Source organism: Atta cephalotes, assembly GCF_000143395.1.
Source record: "Atta cephalotes unplaced genomic scaffold scaffold00007, whole genome shotgun sequence".
NCBI classification, from domain to species: domain Eukaryota; kingdom Metazoa; phylum Arthropoda; class Insecta; order Hymenoptera; family Formicidae; genus Atta; species Atta cephalotes.
In genome coordinates, this window is record NW_012130071.1 from 3,111,380 (window position 1) to 3,117,548 (window position 6,169).

Genomic DNA, 6,169 nt, shown 5'->3' on the forward strand with positions numbered 1-6,169 from the left:
CCACATTGTAATAAATAAATGCATAACATCAGTCAGATAATTAAATTATTGATGAAACAATGAAATATTTAATTATGTGTAGTCGTTATGACAGACAAACGTTATTTGAATGATAAAAATTATTAGACTAAGCATAAGGAAAACAATATCAAATTTTGTTTATAAGTGGTATATATAATTTATGTAGACTCTCGGTATCGGTCTGAAGATTTAAGCTGTTTTTTTTATGTAAATCTTTTCGGAAATTAATCGTTTGTTATAACTTGGTTCTTCTAAAATTTGGCTCGTCTAAAATTTGAATCCTTGAATGAAAATTTTTATCCTAATCGAAATCATGTTCCGTTTGCAATCTACAATATGTTTGATAATTATAGACCGGGCAAACGTATTTCAACGAATGTGATTATGGTGTTTAGAAATTCTTGTTTTTAATTATCTGCCTATCTGTCCAACATATGATACATTATAATCTTTACACATGATTTTATATATTACATTGTTTCTCATCATATGTGATCGAGGATCTTTTTTGTACTTTAATGTATTTTTTCAATTTATTGGGACTGTAAAAAGAGACCCTGATGTCATTTTATTCAATTGTTTGAATTTCTCTGTAATGGATGGAATGTATGATACAGTGAGCCAGAATTTATTCTTTCTTTATTGTTGTCTTGATTATTTTGTGAATGTAATCTCTTTGAATGTTATTAATTCTATTGGTAAAAATAAAAGAAAGAGAATAGTCATTGAATAAAAATGTATTTATAATAAAAGTCAAATTTTTTTAATGATATTCAGTGTCAGAAAGTAATATTGCTTTGTCAACTAGGTTAAAAATTGTATCTCTTTTTTGTGACAGGATAGTTGAATAGATAATTCAAAAATCTGTCTGAAAAGATAGATTTGTGATACTATCGAAAGAAAACTGTTCATTTTTTTATTTTTATATCTAGAAAATTTAATGAGTTACCTCCAATTTCTAGAGTAAATTGGTGGCGTGGATGGAAGGAATTAAAACATTCAAGGATAGTATTTGTTTTTGAAGTTGGGAAGCTGCAGTGCAAATTTCATCAACATCTACAGTAAAAGGAACTATCTTTAAAAGACATCAAGTCCCTTCTTTCTAATTTTTGCATTACCATATCAACATTGATGGATGACAGCGAAGAACTCATGGGAGTGCCATACGTTTGTTTATAAGTGATGTTATAAAGATAAAAAAATGTGGAGTCTAACATAAATCGAACAGTCCTCAAGAATTCTGTTTTGGGTAATATACTATTTCTTGAAATGAAGCTCCAATTATCATTGATGCAGTCCACAGCCAGCTCAGTGATGCTAGTAAAAGGGAAATTACATCTAACAAAATCAGTATATGGTCTGTATCAATTTTGCATCAATTTTTAACTTTTTTGAGATTGTTTACTAACTCGAAACTGTTTTTTAAAGCTGTTATAGGAATGGTTTTATATAAGATGTTGTATAAATAAGAAGAAACGGAATATAATGGAGTATCTATAGATGAGACAATAATTCTGAATGGACAGTTCTTTTTGTGTATCTTAGGCAATGCACAGATCATTAACAATGAACATCACTGCAATATAGTCCTTTATATTGAAAACAAGGATTTTTTAACATCATAATCACATTCATTGGAATACGTCCGCTTGGTCTGTAATTATCGAACATATTGTAGATTACAAACGAAATATGATTTCGATTGGGATAACATTCAAATTTTAGACGAAGAACCATATTATAATAAACGATTAATTAGAGAAGATTTACATCAACAAACTTAAATCTTCAGATCGAGGATCTACATAAATTGTATATACCAATTATAAACAAAATTTGACATTGTTTTCTTTATGTTCTAATAATTTTTATCACTCAGATAATGTTTGTTTGTTATACCGACATATAGTTAAATATTTCATTGTTTCGTTTCATCAATAATTTAATTATCTGATTAGTGCACTTATTTATTACTATGTTGATTCTCAAGGTTGGACCAACGATTTTTCTGCGAAAAGATATCCACATGATGAGTGATTTTATTGAGACAAAGTTGTTGCTTGTTTCTTTTGATAATTTTAGGTTTTTCTTACTCTTCTTTCTTTAGAACAAAAATAAATTTCAACACTCGATCTTTTAACCGATTAGCAACGATGTTTCATAGAAGCAGTCATTTGGTTTCACATTTTTCAATTTGCTACTTATCTGAAGAGAGCATGATAAAGACACCGAAACATGTAATAATTTGTACCTAATTCTTATATCTTTCATTATAATATATTTATTTTTATTTACTCTAATTTCAATTCCCATACAGCACAGAAATATTGCAGCAATATTGCAAAAATATTTCATTACAAGATTGCAAAAATATTGCAAAATATTGCTGCAACATTTCATTATTTCAGCAACATAAAAATATCTGTTTTAAAAATATTGACAGCAATATTACAATATAATATATATGCAATATTAGGTTTTGCGCACAGAGGAGGAATACTTGCAGTATTATTGCAAAAACATTGTAATAATGCAGCAATATTGCTATAATATTACAATGTTACTGCAATATTTATTATAAGATTTTCTACTATATAAATTTAAACATAAAAAATTAGAAATAGGAGTTAAATGTAACATACAATGAATACAAATAAAATATGATATATATTTCATAATTAATTATATCTTTATATTTTATAGGCGTGTTTTGCTATATAATTTCAGTATTGCCAGTACTGAAACTCTATAGTATACGTAACGTGAACTATAAATTTTCAATATTGGTTGTATATAATGGAACACGGTTTATATGTCTTATATCTTATTATTATATTCATTGTGCATTATATTTAATTCTTACTTTTAATTGTTTTATGTCTATAAATTATAGACACAATTTCTATAAATTATAGACATTGATTACGTTTTCTTATGTCCGTTTCCACTAATGTATATTAAAATTTCTCTCAGTTCAATTTATTCTTCATTTTTTTTTAATCTTTAGAACTAGAAAAAGACGAAGATAAATTGAATTGAAATTAAAATTAATTTATATTGGTAAAAATGGACATTAATCGGATTTAATAATATTCATAAAGTCATTCGATTTTTCAGAGGAATATAGTTATAAGATTGGTCAGTTTCATAACTACAGATGAAACCCGATTAAATGTGCCATAAACGTGATTGAATCATTAATTCTTCCATTATGTCCAGATCCTTATTGAGTTATACACAAATTAATATATACAAGTCTTAATACTCAAAGTGAACTTTCTAGTAAAGGCACAAATCGACAGTGACAAGAGTCATTCTTGTTTTTATTTTTTACTGATTTTTGAACAAGAATAGGATAATTCTTGCTCAATTTACGTTTCTTGCTGGAAATATTTTAAAAATACTGCTACAACATTGCTGAAATAATATTGCAAAAAGAAGTAATGTTTCTGCAACATTGTATTGCAATATGCAACGTTGAAATGTTGCAGCAAGTTGCTACAAGTTTCTGTGCTATATGGATTACGAATCATTGATTCCTATGTTCCTTAATTTTTTCATTGTTTTAAAGAAATCCTTTATTTATTATTTGAAAAGTAAAAAAAATACAACAAACATATAAAAATCGAAAAATATGATAAGTATATTATATTTATTATATATTGTATTAGATATGGGAAAAAGTTCGTGGCGTTTTTTTAATGCCATCTAACGAGAAAAACGCCACGAACTTTTTCTTACACCTAATATATTAATTGTAAGTTTTTATTAGAATACGAAATATATTCTAATTCTGAAACATTCAATTATTAACTAGTCAATTTGATTCCATAACACACATTCCATAACGAAATCCATCTTCTGAAAGCTCCTACATAAATCGCAATATCATGAGATTCTTATTTGCTTCCAACTACTCTTGATTTAACTCTTCAATGCGCATTAACGTTACTTTTAATTAGTCATTTAGTCATCGACACTAATTCATCTTGAAAGTGAATGAAATTTCACCGAGAAATGACTTCCAGCATTCAATCATCCCCAATCAGGCAATCATTGAAGGAATCAATAAATAGTCAGTATCGTCTTGATTAATATCAAGTAATAAATTAAAGAAAATATAAAGCTCATTATTTACAAAGCAGTGTATTAAGGTTAACAGTATAACAACAATAACGTAAAATAAAAATTAAATAAAAAATAAAAATTATGAAATAACTTATTTTCTAAAAATTTAAAAGATGTTAACAAAGAACAAACATTTTGACTTTACGGAGATCTATATTATCAACTCACTTTTTATCGGCACATTTATACCATTATCTATAATAACTTAACTGTCCACTGTTAGACACTGTAAATTGCATTGTCCCTGCCTGCCTTCCCTGTAAATATTTCTTGTTATAAATTGAAAATTAAGACGTGGACAAAATTTTAGACAAAATATTAGTCGTTTTAAAATTAAATTAGAAATACGATATTTTAAGAACAAATATTTATTCCGAAACACTATATTATGTAAAAAAAATCGTATAATTTTATTTTAAAAATAGCAACGATTTTAAAATTTCAAAAAATCTAATTTGAAGGAAAATTTTTTGTTTATCGTAATATTTATTTCTTAAAAACAAACAATTTTTCTCTTTAATATTTTATCGCATCATTAAAAATAATAGAAAAATTTGAATATTTTAAAAAGCTCGTTAGTGCCAACGCCCTATATATTTCAAACTAAAATATTAAACACAATAGAATGAGGGCCATATTCAGTCAAGGCAAATCTTTTTGCATAATATACTTTATGAAATTTTACAATTTTCAGTTAAAATAATTTAAAATATTTAAAATATGTTCGCATACAATATTGTGTTTTAAAAAAAGTAAATATAAATTGAACAATTGAATAAATATGTTTCCCTAATAACTAATCGATACTATTTTGATCTTAAAATAAATGAAATTTCTGATAGATTTTGACTTGGACTGATTACGAATGTAGCCCTGAAAATGTCAAGTTTTTATGTCAAGTTTTTAAAATATTTTAATCCAAGAGTGAAAAAAATGAGGCTATTTTCAATGACAAAATAGCTAATAATTTTTTTTTTCAGCATTTAGATCAGCATTAGCAGATCAGTAAAATGTTATTTTTATTCTTTCCAACGCGTACTATATTATTATCATCCGACTTTTTTGCTGAGATAGAGCAAATTGAATTTTTTTGTTTTTTAACGCGAGAAGATATTACTATGTATAGAAAAAAATATAAAGATTCCAAAATATCTCGAAGAGCTTGGAATTGAAAAAAAAGATTCATTTAAAAATTGTGCTTTAAAAATATGTTTATTACAATTCTGCCAAGTCTCTCTGTGAAAAATCTGGAAAACAATCCAAGTTCATTTTATGATCATACTTATAAATCTTATAAATCTATTATCATACTTATAAATCTTAATCTTTCACATGCTTGGTAGAATCATAATAAAATTTTGATAAAACTTTAGAAAATTGACAATCTCAACATACATTATCAAGGTCATGATCCTGAGTAATCTCCAACAAATTTTAGCCATCGCTTATTATTCGTTTATTATTCACTTTTTATATTATTATATAAAAAGTTATTAATAAAATAAATTTAAGAAATAATGTTTCTTTTCTACTATACAAAACAAAAATTCTCTGTTCTAGAATAAATTTTCTGCTTTAAAAACAAATTCTCTACTTTAAAAACAAAAATTATATAAAGACTGTTTTTAAAGAAAATTTTTGTTTTTAAAGTAGAAAATTTGTGATTTTATAACAATTTCTCGTGAAACGAGATCCATCCCACCTTCCTCCTAATTACTAACGCACGATTTTCCATGGAAAGCGATTTTTTTTAACGTGAGAGAATATATATCTACGTTTAGAGAAAGTACAAGACTCCTAAATATCTCGAGTTGGGATTGAAAAAAAAAAGATTCATATAAAAATTATGCATTAAAGATTTGGGGAAAACTTTAGAAAATTAGCGACTTCTTCACTGATTTTAATGATCTTGACACATGTTCGTATAACTTACGTTATAATGTATGCTATACGAAGTTATTACGAATAGCCAGTTGTCATTGTAACATTGGTATTTAACTTAAGCATTTAAACGGTTTTA